This window comes from Bison bison, unplaced genomic scaffold (assembly GCF_000754665.1).
Source record: "Bison bison bison isolate TAMUID 2011002044 unplaced genomic scaffold, Bison_UMD1.0 scf7180017864471, whole genome shotgun sequence".
NCBI lineage: Eukaryota > Metazoa > Chordata > Mammalia > Artiodactyla > Bovidae > Bison > Bison bison.
This window is the reverse complement of record NW_011495032.1, coordinates 28715108-28729834: the sequence shown is the minus strand read 5'-3', so window position 1 is coordinate 28729834 and position 14727 is coordinate 28715108. Positions and strand designations below refer to the sequence as shown.

The window sequence follows — 14727 nt, the reverse complement described above, 5'->3', positions numbered from 1 at the left end:
CCAACTGAATGGTTTTGCAATTTCCTTAAGTTTCCTCACCATTCTAACTTGCCAACTGAATGGTTTTGCAATTTCCTTAAGTTTCCTCACCTCCAGTTTCCCAATCAGTAAGTACAGAATAAAAGCTCAAAAGTAATATCTATTATCATAGATTCTTGTCCTTGATGGATGATGTTAAAGACCCTCTAAATACAGATGTCAATACCTTCTAAAATGTCCCCTTCAGCAGCCATTCAGCCCGCTTTGTGCCCACCCTGTGCCATGGATCTCTTTGTTTGTTTGCTGGCTGATAGATTTTGAACAGCTGTAAGTTTTGGGTTCTACTAAGCCAAACTTTTCCTACCTATTGTGCCAAGTAATTTTTTGCCCTAGCTTCAGCACTGGAACCACACAGAATAAATGTTTTATTTTTTCCTCATCTTCAGGTATGTGAAAACAGCTCTCAGACCGCCTTTATTTTTAATTTTTTTATATTGGAGTATAGTTGATTAACAGTGTTGTGTTAGTTTCAGGTGTACAGCAAAGTGATTCAGTTATATATATATACACAAGTCTATTTTTTAAAAAATTCTTTTCCCATTTACATTATTAGAGAATATTGAGTAGCATTTCCTGTGCTATACAGTAGGTCCTTGTTGGTTATCTATTTTAAATATAGCAGTGTGCACTTGTCAGTCTCAAGCTCCCAATCTATGTCTCCTCCCGACCTGTCCCAGCTGGTAACCATAAATTCATTCTCTAAATCTGTGAGTCTGTGTTTTGTAAATAAGTTAATTTGTATCATTTTTGAAAAATTCAACATGTAAGCAATATCATGTGGTATTAGTCTTTCTCTGTCTGACTTCACTTAGTCTGATAGACTCCAGTTCCATCCATTTCGCTATAAACAGCATTATTTTGTTCTTTTAAATGACTAAATAATATCGATTGTACATATATACCACGTCTTCTTTATCCATTCAACTGTTGATAGATGCTTACGTTGGTTCCATGGCTTGACTATTGTAAACAGCCTTCCTTTCTTACCAATTCCTTCAACCATTCCAACAAATGTAATTTAGTCTCGAGTCCTTCCTTTTATTGCTTCTTTTTCCAATGGTCTTCTCAAAATCTGTTTTTGCAGACTTCAACCAACTATACCTCATATAGACTGACAGTGATAAAGTGGAATGCTGAGCCTACTAGCTTACTTGGACTATCATCAAATAATTTAAAGTGTTCATGAAGAATGTTTCTAAACCATTGCAATGATGACTTTGGTATCCAACTGTTTGGTTTTTATCAATGGCAAATCTTTCAACTGGTGCTTTATTTTACCTTCCATTACTACGTTTGATCCTATACTCATTTCTATCTCCTCTAAGTGAAAAAAACGGCAGAAATATTTTCAGGCATAATCTTGTATGAATGGGAGGAAATTATAGAACTGTTGTCCCTCCTTCCTCCTACTTTTTTGCTGCTATCTTGAAAAAACATTACTTTTGCTACCAACACAAGTTTCCCTTCCCCCTGCTTTACCAAGTTCACTAACCATCTCTCTGTATGATGAATAGTATTGTTTTGTGAAGTGGCTGAAACTTCAATATATTTTGTGAATTACTTGTGTACTGTTTTTTCTCCTTTTGGAGACTAGCCTTCTCTCTTCTTTTTAATTTTCTTAGCTATTTATTTGTTTTAACAAATATTTACTTACTTATTTGGCTGCTCCAGATCTCAGTTGTGGTATGTGGGATCTTAATTGTGGCATGTGAACTCTCAGTTGGGTATGTGGGATCTAGTTCTGCAACCAGGAATTGAACTTGGGCCCTCTGCATTGGGAGCTTGGAGCCTCAGTCATTGCACCACCACCTTTCTTTTTTAAAGGAAGGAAATATCTTGATAAAAATTGAAATAAGCATGTAGTAGCTGGCTAATTCAGTTTCCATCCCAAACTGGATGTTTCTCCTAGATTTCTCAGTGTCACAGCAATATGTGATTAAGATCAAAACATCTTCAGTGCCAAGGCTTCAGAAAACAGAAGTGTGTTATAGCAGCAGCACAAACTTCTACTGTGTGTCCCTGACTTTTCTGAAGCATATGTTTGTCTACAGAGATGTCAGGTTATGGTTAAAGATTTTTGATGCACACCAACATAGTCGTGTTTGACTTTTTTTTTTTTTTTACTAAACCATGCATGGTATCTATGAGAAGTTTTATAATCTGGTAGGTACCTTGTTGCGATTTTTGCTTCCAAAATCAGTTCTTCAGTAAACATAATATTGCCCAGAAGACACTAAAAAGGGTTAAAGCTCTAGTTTTGATCGCTTATATGGATGGATATATCCATGACATAAATCGAACAATTCAGATGTCCAATAGCTAGCTAGTCATATGCCTTACAAAAATAAAGTTACAGAAGTCCTCTAGCATCAAAGTTTCCAAATTAAGTGCCCACTTCTTCCTGCTAAAAAATTATTTGCATATACAGAAATCCTTTTTGAAGAACATTTTAAAAATTTGCTCTGACCAAGGCTTTGAAACATTACATTGTTAATTGTGGTGATTCTGTCCCAGATTCCAGACAAAATTTGGAGAAAAGTGGGACTTCCCTGGTGGTCCAGTGGTTAAGACTCTGCTCTTATACTGCAGGGTTCAATCCCTTGCTGAGGAACTAAGATCCAATGTGCTATGTGGCACAGCAAAAGAAGAAAAGAAAAGAAAAAAAAAACGAGAAAAGTGAGATAAAGACCTAGATCTTTAATAAAAGGTGAAAAATAGCTTTTTTAAAGAATAAGAGAAATATAATGCTTTATAGTATTCTGTTTTCTCACCACTCTTGGTCAGATAAAGGGATAGTACTGGCATTTGGGGCTAGACATAAGGGTTCCCCAACTTCCTTTGGAGGACAGGCATCTGACAATGTGTGATCTCAGTCCAGATTCAGTATTTTTCATAATATAAAGCACACATAACAAAGCAAGTTTTAAAATCTCTCCTTAAGTCTTCTCACTCTTCTCCTGAAGTGACATAAAGAAATCCCATTATCTTTCTACTTTCCTTCTAACCCTCTATTGTGTACTGCTTTTGGTCTTAAACTGGTAGTAATTGGAACTTTCTGGTAGTCTAATGGGTAAGACTCCCAAAGCAGGGGGCCTGAGTTCAGTCCCTGGCCAGAGAACTATATCCCACATCCTTCAATTAAAGCTCCTCAGGCTGCAACAAGGATGGAAGATCTCGAGTGCCGCAATTAAGACTGGCACAGCTAAATAAATAAGTATTAAAAATGTAAATAAATCCTAAGAGTTTCATCACAGTTCAGTTCAGTGGCTAAGTTGTGTCTGACTCTTTGTGACATCATGGACTGCAGCACGCCAAGCTTCCCTGTCCATCACCAACTCCCAGAGCTTGCTCAAACTCATGTCCATCACGTCAGTGATGCCATCCAACCATCTCATCCTCTGTCATCTCCTTCTCCAGCCTTCAGTCTTTCCCAGCATCAGGGTCTCCTCCAGTTCTTTGCATCAGGTGGCCAAAGTATTGGAGCTTCAGCTTCAGCATCAGTCCTTCCAGTGAATATTCAGGACTGATCTCCTTTAGGATGGACTGGTTGTATCTCCTTGCAGTCCAAGGGACTCTCAATAGTCTTCTCCAACACCACAGTTCAAAAGCATCAATTCTTCAGCACTCTGCATTCTTTATCACAAGGAAACATTTAAAAAATGGTAGTGATCGATAGCTATAATTACTGAGAACGCTCTGTGTGCCAGGTAGTGAGCTAACCTTTTTTTGAGGATTTCCTTATGTAATCATCATAGCAACACTATGACTTAGAACTATTACTGCTGTCATTTTGCAAATGAGGAAACTGATATTTCAAGGTAGTAGGTGATTTGTCCAAAACTCCACAGCCAGAAGAGATAGGACTGGGATTTGAAGTCAGGTATTCTGATTCCAGAGACAATAGACCCCTTTATGGTCTGATATTTAAATTACACCCATGTGTTAATTATCTTAAAGTCTTGCAAAAAGAATCAAGCCTGAAAATTTCTCCCTAACCTAAGGTTATTCATTCACTCTGTTTTCCTCCCCCAAATCCACAGAGCTTAACAGATTGTGCAAATCAGGACATAAACCTCTGGGTGGAACGTCAAATCAACTGTTGTGTAAGTAGGCACTGACCTTTCAAATATGTGCTATGTTCTCTTGAACTGTCCTAATGAAGCATGAGGGTTAGACGTGCAAATCAATCAGCAACTGCCTTTTATGAAAAGACCTTGATCCCAACAGAGTGAAAATAGGTATCACTTCATGTCCACTGGGTCAATTTTTTTTTTAACTAAAGAAAAAATTTTCTCTTCCCTAACTCCATTTCTTCTTAAATTATTATTTTTTTTTAATTTTTAATTAGGGGATAACTACTTTATAATATCATGCTAGTTTTTGCCATATATCAACATGAATCAGTAAGAGGTATACTTATGTCTCCTCCTTCTTGAACCCCATTTGCACCTCTTCTTCATCCCATCCCTCCGGGCTGTCAGAGAGCCCTGGCTTTGGGTTCCCTGCATCATACTGCAAACTCCCAGTGGCTGGCTATTTTACATATGGTAATACATATGTTTCAGTGCTAGTCTCTAAAAATCATCCTACCCTTTCCTTCTCCCACTGAGCCCAAAAGTCTATTCTTTACATGTCTCCTTTGTTGCCCTGAACGATCATTGGTACCATCTTTTTAAATTCCATTTATATGCATTAATATACAATATTTGTCTTTCTCATTCTGACTTACTTCACTCTGTATAATAGGCCCTAGATTCATTCACCTCATTAAACTGACTCAAGTGTGTTCCTTTTTATAGCTGAGTAATATTCCATTGTGTACATGCACCAAAACTTCCTTATCTATTCATCTGTCGATGGACATCTAGATTGCTTCCATGTCCCAGTATTGTAAATAGTGCTGCAGCACATATTGGTGTACATGTGTCCTTTTCAGTTATGGTCTCCTCAGAGTATACGCCCCGTAGTGGGATTACTGGGTCATATGGTAGTTTTATTCCTAGTTTCTTAAGGAATCTCCATACTGTTCTCCATAGTGGCTGTGTTAATTTGCATTCCCAACAGTGTAAGAGGGTTCTTACCCCCATTTCTTTATGACTTGTGGGTTTTTAGTACCCCTATATGCTACGTCACTTTAGTTATATCTGGCTGTTTGTGACTCCATGGGATCACAGGCTTCTCTGTCCATGGGATTCTCCAGGCAAGAATACTAGAGTGGGTTGCCATGCACTTCTCCCGGGGATCTTCCTGACCCAAGGATCGAACTCACATCCATTCCATCTCCTACATTGGCAGGCAGGTTCTTTACCACTAGCGCCACCTAGGAAGCCTTTTAATTCCTCTATCAGGGATCAAACTATGCCCCCTGCAGTGAAAGCACAGTCTTAATCACTGGATCACCAGGGAAATCCTTGAAATTAGCTAGTGTTTAAATCCAGGGTAGAGTTTCAAAGCCAAGTCAGTAAAAAGTTATTGTGAGTGTTACCCTAGCTTAGCTAAGCTTCCTAAAATATTCTATTAATTTCCTAAATGAATGTCTTTCGGATATGTCTCCCTCATCTCCATTCTAACTCTCACTGCCTAGGGGCTCTTCCATCTTTGACCTTAAGTGTGTCAATATGTCCCAAACTGCCTCCAGATGATCTTTACAAAAATTCAGTGATGACACTCACTAGTACAAATAGTTTTATTTGCTCCCAACTCAACAGTGGAATAAAATCTTAACTACTTAGGCATGACTTTCAAAGGTCTTCATTACCAAAACATTCCCTTGATTGGTTTTGTCTTTTCCAGTCAAACCAAAACACTTCCACTTAATCCTAATATGCCCATTTTCCTAATAAGGAATATTAACATTTGTCTTAATGTGTGGCACTAAGGAATAAATGGGAGCTACAGATAGATAGGCTGCTGCTGCTGCTGCTAAGTCGCTTCAGTCGTGTCTGACTCTTAGTGACCCCATGGACTGCAGCCTACCAGGCTCCTCTGTCCATGGGATTTTCCAGGCAAGAGTACTGGAGTGGGGTGCCATTGCCTAGATGCCTCTTATTCAAGGATAGGCTCTGCCAGGGCTTGGGGTGGAAAGGAGCAATCCAACAATAACCATTTAACCATCAATATCAAATTCAACCTTCAATTTCCATTTAAAACTCCCTTGCTTCTCTTGGGTGAATAAACAGGGAATCTTTATAAAATACTGCTGTGTCCCAACACCTTCCAAGCAGAGGTCATTTTTCCAAAGGGCAACAAAATATTCTGCTGGTGCCAAACATCTTGAGTACAAACTGGGGTGTGGTATACTGTTTATGTTTGATAGTGAGTGAAAAATATTGAGCAATGACCTCAAGTAACCCTCCCCCACTCTCTTTCTCTCTCTCTCTCACACACACATGCTTTTGAACAAAGTCTCTTCCCTAAGTAGACAGCTTTTGAGAGAGATAGTTTGCTGATCACATATGTTTGCTGATTGATGGATTTTTGGTTTTCACCAAAGAGTTTCTCTCTCATGTCCATTGATTCTTCCTGCTTATTTTTGTCATTAAATCAGAAGAAGGGTATAGATACCCTCGAGGTTCCCTATGGTTTTCATGGGAGATACATTTCATAGGAGATGCATTCTTGAGTTCTTTATCAGGGTAAATGGGGGAATTCTGGGGCTTCACCAGTGTCTCAGTGGTAAAGAACCCACCTGCCAATGGGTTTGATCCCTGGGTGGGGAAGATTCCCTGGAGAAAGAAATGGCAACGCTCTCCAGTATTTTTGCCTGATAAATCCCATGGACACAAGGAGCCTGGTGGGCCACAGTCTATGGGATTGCAAAAGGGTCAGACACGAGTTAGTGACTAAACAACAACAACGGAAATTCTACACAGGCAGACAATGGTCAGCAACATCAAAACCTTCTCTCTGGCTGAAGCAGATTAGACCCTAAACTTTCTTAAGATTCTGTTAGGTATACATTTTTGCAGTGGTCCATGACAACCCATCTAACTCAACAATATGAAACTAAATTAAACTCCTTTGCATTCACCAAATGTTCTGCCAGAAGGAATCTTTGTGTTTTGTCAAGGTAGATAAACTAAATGTTTCCCTCTACAGTCAAGTCTCATTTAAAACCACACTTAAATGTTTAAAGATACACATTTCCACCAGATGTTCTTTCCCCAAATCATCTGGATTTTATGGAATGTTTATCACTATTTTTTTTGCCAGGACTCTTGTAGTGAAATCTATTTATTCAGGAAAGAGTTTCAGCTTTACTGTCTATTAAGTCTGCATAGATCAGAAACCAATTTGCTTAATTCAATAAACTGCTCTGTGCTCCAGAAGTAGATATTTGTCACTTGAGTGTCAGTGTAACTGTAACCCAGGAATGTGACAACTTGGCTCCCCACAGCAGCTGAATCCCTGCGGTAAACATGCCCCTCCACGTTCTCTGGAAGCCAAACCGCAAACCTCAGGCGGTGCTTCTCTGAACTTTGCTCCACATCAAGCATTTTTCATACATTTCTAATGGACTCAGGTGGACCTTTTTTATATTCATGTCCACAATACCGCTTGACACTCACTTAAGAAGCTACTCAAAAGATTTAAGATCATGGAGATCTTTCTGTCTTTATTTCAGACAGAATTATTTGCTTTTCAGCAGCACATATGGTTTAAGACAAATACAGTAGCTATTTCCTCTTTTTCAGTCAAGTCAAAAGGACTCATCTTGGCGATGTTTTGTGCATTTCCAAATTGAGAAAAGTAAATGACGTCTCAATGGAAAGCCACGGCCAGCCAAGACAGTTTCATGTTTCCTGTTTAATGAATGTGAAAGTTTCCTTTAAATCTGGATTCTAAGTTGGCCTGCTCTGCATCTTCATTTCTGGTTATTGCCTAGCCAGGGTTTTTTTCTGTTGTTCAGACATCCCTCCAGTTTCATCTGAGTCTTCATTCATATCTCCTCTTCTCAAAAACAAAAAAAGTTTTATGTGCCTAAATATACATATGTGTGTGTGTATATGTAGCATGTATATGTGCTCAGTCATGTCCAACTCTTTGCAACCCCATAGACTGTAGCCCACCAGGCTCCTCTGTGGAATTTCCCAAGCAAGAATACTGAAGTGGGTTGCCATTTCCTCCTCCAGGGGATCTTCCCAACACAGGGATCAAACCCACATCCTTGTGTGTCCTGCATTGGCAGGCAGTTTCTTTATCACTGTCTCACCTGAGAAGCCCTGTATGTGTGCATACACATGGTGAAACTGAAGAAAAATCCCCCCGTATTTTCTTTCTGTATCTCTTTTTGCTCTTTCTCTCTTATCAAGAATAAATAGATAAGTATAACAGTATGTTTGATGATACAGCAGAATCTCAGGGGCTTTTTTTTATAGAATTTTTATTGGAGTATAGTTGCTTGAATATCAGTTTTTAAAAGTTTAAAAATACTTGTTCTTAAATATAGGCCCTTAAATTTAAATTGGCAGAAATGCCCAAGGTAATATCCTTTCTCTGTAGACCACATTTTTACTTTGAGATTGCAGGTATTTTCTCGAGATTGCATTATCATACAGTTCGTTTGCATTCTCACATGTGTATAGCTTTTCTTTTTTCAATAATTTTATTTCTTACTATATACAAGGCACAGTGTTAGCTAAGATTGCATATTCAAGTATTGACAGCATCTTGGAAAGTGTCATAAATGAGTGATTTAGAAGTGGTGACCACGACAAATGAGACAATACATCCCTTGTCTGAAAAGGAATGCAAATGCTGCTATAGGAAATACAGGTCCGTTATTACCAGATAATATACATTTTCCAAAGAAGCTAGAAATTGCAATTATTTTTGTGAAGTCTATTAATGTTTAATATTAGCATTGACATCTAGCATACATTTTTTTTAACACTTTTTCAACCAAATCAAATACATTTGCAGTCTCTACAAAGTGCAGTTGGTTTAGTGGGGTAGAGTGGACCAAGCCAAGCCAGGACTCCAAGGATAGAGTGCACACAGATAAAGAGCAGATTCAACAGCAGGAGATAGAAGAAAGGAGTTCAGACTGAGCCCAGTGTGTGTAGATGAGGGTTTCTGAACTTTGGCATCCTTGACTTTTGGGGGAACATGAGTCTTTGTTGTCGGGGGCTGTATATTCTAGGATGCTTAGCAGTATCCCTGGTCCCTACCCACTACATAGCAGCAGCATTCCCCCCTCATCCTCCATCCTTTGTTGTGACAATCAACAGTGTCTCTAGATATTGTCAAATATCCCCTGGGAGGCAAAGTTGTCCCCAGTTTGAGATCCACAGGTGTAGATTGTGTCAGGGATGGACAATCGGAATTGTCAGAGCACTGACCCCTGGGATGGTAAGCGGAGAGTCTAACCAAGGTTGGGAGAGAAGCATGGGTCTTCCTAGAGAAGAAAGGAGCAGCATGATGGAAATGTGCTAACAGTGTTCTCTAGAGGACCAAAGGGATAGCAATCCAAAGCTGGAACCTGGAGTAAGGAGTAGGAACAAGGCAATAACCCAGTTATTCAAACCAGAGAACGAAGTAGAAATAGAACCTTGGATCAGGACAGCTGCCAAGTTACACTTTGAACAAGAAATATAGTTGAATCCAAGTTTGGGGCAGAGCAGAGCTTACAGGTAGAAAGCTGTGAGAATTAGAACAGTGATGAGGCAGGGAAATAGTGGTCTAACCAGAGACGGCAGAAAGCGGGGTGAGGGTCATTATCAGGGAATTTACTCATCATTCCCTTTTGAGAACCAGGAGCTTTGTTACAGCTCCAAGGAAGGGCTCTGGTTCTAGGTAATGATCCATTGTTTTGCCTTTCTTATCAGGGTCCTCCTTAATAACTCTAACAGAAACCCAGTAAAGTCAGGAACTTGTCCATAGTATCTTTTATCCTAGAAAAAAGAAGAGTTATCTTGATTCTTATATCAATTTGGAGAAGGTTAAAATGAGGGTCTGTGGAGAGGCCCTGAGTAGCATTAAATCTTATGGTTGCCTCACTGGCACCAAGGGGAAATCATTCTCAGAGGCCAACTCGGAGTTTCTATTTCCATTTAACATATAGCCTCCTCTCCTTCACTGTTGAAAATCTCAAAGTCTTCAAAGAGTTTGCCTCCCCCAGAGGTCACAAATTTATAGCTGGGCTGAATATGGCCCACAACTATTTAGTTTTAAAATAGTAGTTTAGGAGTTGGGAACTTTTCACATTAAAAATACAGATATTCAGGGACTTCCCTGGAGGTCCGGTGGTTAAGACTCTGCACTTCCACTGCAGGAAGCACAGGTTCAATCCCTGGGGGGAACTAAGATCCAGCATGCTGCAAGTCATGGCCAAAAAAATAAATTAAAAAATACCTTAAAATATATATGTGTGTGTGTGTACGTATATATATATATATAAATTTTCATCCATTCACCCAAAACTCTGGCAACACTAAGCCCTCATTTCCCACATGGAAACAGTTGGCTGGAATTGAGTAGCTGCTTTCCACTGAAAGCAAGTCCACTGTTTTTTGGTTCACCCAAATCCCATTATCTCCCCAACTTGGACTATTGTACCCATTAAAGTTACCTGCCCTTGTGACATTTAAATTATTAAATAAAGGGCAGAGGTCATTTAACTCTGCCCAAGTCACATAGGTCTATTACAACTCTAGATCTGCTCCTCATTTCCTTATAAAACAAGAGTCTCACCAGCCCGTCATAGTCAATGGCAAAAACTGCTCCATGAGATCATCCAGGACCCAGGCTTCTATCTTGTGAACTATCATGTTTTCCTCATCCACCTGGTATATGATGACTCATCACTGCATCCTCATTTAGCCAATAAGAAGAAGAGAAAGAGGATAGGGGAAGGCCTGACACTGGCATGGAATCAAGAGGTCTAAACATCTTATTGTATATATAAGCCAAGGACTTCCAAAGTTTGCCAACAGATCACTAGAATCCAGGCAAGAAACATGGAACAGATTGTCACTGATAACCCTCAGAAGGAAGTGACTCTGCCTACACCTAGAGAACAGTTTTCTCCAGACTTTGAAACAAAAAATTTGTAATTTTAAGCTACTCAACATAGAGCACTTTGTTACAGCAGCCCTAGGAAACTAATAAAGTTAGCCTCTAGATATTTGGATAGGTCTAAGTACCATTTGGAAACTTAATTCAATCTGGAGGCATGTGTAAACTGTAAAGCAAAGTATTGGGTTGGCCAAAAATTTCATTTGAGTTTTTTGTAAGATGTTACAGAAAACCTGAACAAATTTTTTGGCCAACCCAATATAAGCAAGGCAAATAATTAAGAATATGTCCTTGAGGGTTAACTGTCTAGCCAAGGACTTGGTAGGGTAGTCTTTGAATTCTGCCTTACTTCTCTCTTTTCTCCATCCCACCCCTCCCTCTCACCATCACCAACACACAAAAACATCTGCTGTAAGTCACAGGGGAATTCCTAGCTTATATTTCCTGTGAGGGCTTCAGCTGGGCAGTATGCAGCTCCTCTTGAAGATCTTTCTCCAAGCCTAAACTGGTCATTACATCTAACCTACGCATCTGCTTTCTGGAAGATTAGCAATTTCTCTGGAACAGGGCTCTCTGTTAGAAGGGATTCTGTTTGGAAAGATCACTCATCCTCAAGGTAATTCTCGTGCCCCAAGAGAATTGGGAAGGGGGGTAGTTGGCATCCTTCAGCAGACCCTATGACCATTCTGGCCCAGCATGGTCAGCAGTGACAGCTCCTGACTTGGTGAATATAGTGGTTGGGTGTAATTACAGGTCCTCCAAATGGCTTTTCTATATTTGGGGAATGAGATTCCATCTACTCATTCCTTTGGGTTTTATAAGGTGATTCCAGGCCATTTGGTTTCAGGATTGCTAATAGCCTAAAGAATAGGTCACAGGCACCAAAACCGTTGCTTCCCTGGTGGCTCAGTTGGTAAAGAATCTGCCTGCAATGCAGGATATCCAGGTTCAATCCCTGGGTCAGAAAGATCCCCTGGGGGCCGTGACAACCCACTCCAGTATTCTTGCCTGGAGAATCCCCATGGACAGAGGAGCCTGGCAAGCTATACAGTCTGTGGGGTCACAGAGTCAGACAGGACAGAGCAACTAAGCACAGCAAATTAAGCCCTGTATTAAGCACTGTGGGGTCCGAAGATGAAAGTCATTCTTGAGGAATTCACAGTTTGGTAGAGCAGAAATCAAAGAGAAATCAATGAAAGTGTAATGTGTTATGTACAGTAAGAGCAGGGTGACAGAAGAGGGGGAATGTCACATGGTTAAGAGCTCAGGATCTGCATTCAGTGGAGCTGAGTTTCGATTCTGACTCTCCAGTTATAGGTTGCCATGAAACTGGGAAAGTCACTAAGCTTTTCAAAGCTTCAGTATTTTTCCTTGTAAATAGGAAAATAGTAGTACTTATACACTTTATATGATTTTTTTCAAGGATCAAATTAGATCATACATGCCTAGCATCTAGGAAATTCCCAACAGCATTGATTACTGCATATGATAATAGTTATTATTAAGTATTATTAATATAATTATCTGAGGGGAGGTAATGTTAGAACATGTTCCCAAGAAAAGGTGGCATTTGAGCTGAATAATGAAAAATAAAGAGAAGTTGGCTGAGTTTGGGTTTGGGAAGATACTAACGAATTGCTTTTGTTTATTATGCTCAGATTCCTCAAATGAATTTAGATAAGATGATGAATTCAGTGTTAGTCAAATTGAGCTTGAGATGGCTGTAAGCAATACAAGGTGTTTTGACCTCTTCATTCTAACTCTCTCAAATCTTATATATTTACTCTATCAGTGATTATAGCTCCATGAGATGACTATAACTACTAGTATTTTTTCTACTTGATTTTGAATACTACAGATAGAAGTAGCAAAATTAATTGATGAAGCTAGAATTGTACCCAATAAGCTTTGTTTTGGTTGAAAATTTGACATTTAAAGTCTTCTTAGCCCAGGAAACTAGACTTGATAGCAGGAAAGAAAAATGAGACCACAGAAGAAAATAAAGTTTGAAAGTGAAAGTCGCTCAGTCTTGTCTGACTCTCTGTGACCCCATGGACTATACAATCCATGGAATTCTCTAGGCCAGAATACTGGAGTGGGTAACCTTTCCCTTAAATGCACTCTACAGGAAGTTAATGTAGAAATTAAGTGGTCATAGTCAAGTTTGTTCCAAAATATATCTTTTAGTTGAAAAGTCTTCCATATTGATATAATTCTGATGAATATATTTGAATTCATAAACACAGAATCAGAACATCCATGAGTGCCAAATGGGTCAAAATCTCCAGTGCTTGCCTGTGACATCCAGGTGGTGAGCCAAGGAAGCAAGTGGAACTCCGTCCAGATCTTCAGAAGTCAGAGTACCAAAGTTTTTTTTCAGAAGTCTTTTATTATTAGAGGAATAACTGCTTTACACTGTTGTAGTGGCCTTATTGTACATCAGCGTGAATCAATCACAGTTATATACATAGCCCCTCTGTCTGGAGCCTCCTTCCCCCCACCATTCCATCTCTCTATGTCATCATACAGTGCCAGGCTGGCTCCCTGTGTCATATAGCAGCTTGCTGTTTATATGTTTTACACATGGTAGTGTATATATTGTCTCTGCTGCTTTCTCAGTTTCTCCTTGCTGCTTCTTCCCCTGCTGTGTCCATAAGTCTGTTCTCTATGTCTGTGTCTCCTTCTCTTCTCTGTAAACAGGTTCATGGATGCAAATAAAGAGGTTAAAGTCATCACACATAAATGTTAATCTGTTTTCTTTTGCATCTTCCATAAAATAAAAATACCTGGTAAGAATTTAATAAGTACTTGAATTTTAGATTCTCTTGAGTCAGCCCTGCAAACATTATGAACATAGAAATTGCACCTATAGTGTGAATCATTTTAATTTAGCATTTACTGAATATTTAAAAAACAAATAAACTTTCACAGCCTTGAGAATGATTATAGCAAAATTTAGGTCCATCAAGACTTGGACACCTAGAGTGTTAATCACAAGTCCTACCAAGAAATATACTATTTCTAGTTCATAGCATGAAAAAGAATACTTTTTTTTTTTTTCCACACCGTGTGGCATGTGGGATCTTAGTTCCCTGATGAGACTTTGAAGTCCTTTGCATTGGTAACAAGGAGTCTTAACCACTGGACTGCCAGGAAAGTCTGCAAAAAAATGTTTTAATTCATGATATTTCTTTAATAATTGTAGGTCTATTCAGGTTTTGTTTCTACTTGTGTCCATCTTGGAAGAATATACTTTTTGCCAAATATTTCAAGTAAGTATTTTTTTTCATAGTTCTCTCTCATTTACAAAATCTCTACTTCCTTTTTTAAAATTTTTTTATTGAAGGATAATTGCTTTATAGAATTTTGTTGTTTTCTGTCAAACCTCAACCTGAATCAACCATGCTGCTGCTGCTAAGTCACTTTAGTCGTGTCCGACTCTGTGCAACCCCATAGTCGGCAGCCCACTAGGCACCTCCGTCCCTGGGATTCTCCAGGCAAGAACACTGGAGTGGGTTGCCATTTCCTTCTCCAATGCATGAAAGTGAAAAGTGAAAGTGAAGTCGCTCAGTCGTGCCTGATTCTTAGCGACCCCATGGACTGCAGCCTACCAGGCTCCTTCGCCCATGGGATTTTCCAGGCAAGAGTACTGGAGTGGGGTGCCACTGCCTT

At 39.3% G+C, this 14727-nt stretch overlaps 1 protein-coding gene across 13 annotated transcripts in view; it reads left to right on the top strand.

The window, feature by feature from the left end:
• Positions 1–14727, top strand: part of GPR1 (G protein-coupled receptor 1) — a 50613-nt gene that overhangs the window by 32324 nt on the left and 3562 nt on the right. For 4 of the 13 annotated variants that reach the window (XM_010861043.1, XM_010861042.1, XM_010861040.1 and 1 more), the window contains 2 exons: positions 4080–4142; positions 14261–14327. The exons of 3 other annotated variants lie outside the window; for them this stretch is intronic. The gene's annotated coding sequence lies outside the window, so the exon portion shown is untranslated. Of the gene's footprint in view, positions 1–403; positions 426–4079; positions 4143–14260; positions 14328–14727 lie in introns of those variants that run through there. 6 more of the 13 variants (XM_010861045.1, XM_010861038.1, XM_010861046.1 and 3 more) reach the window with 4 other exon arrangements.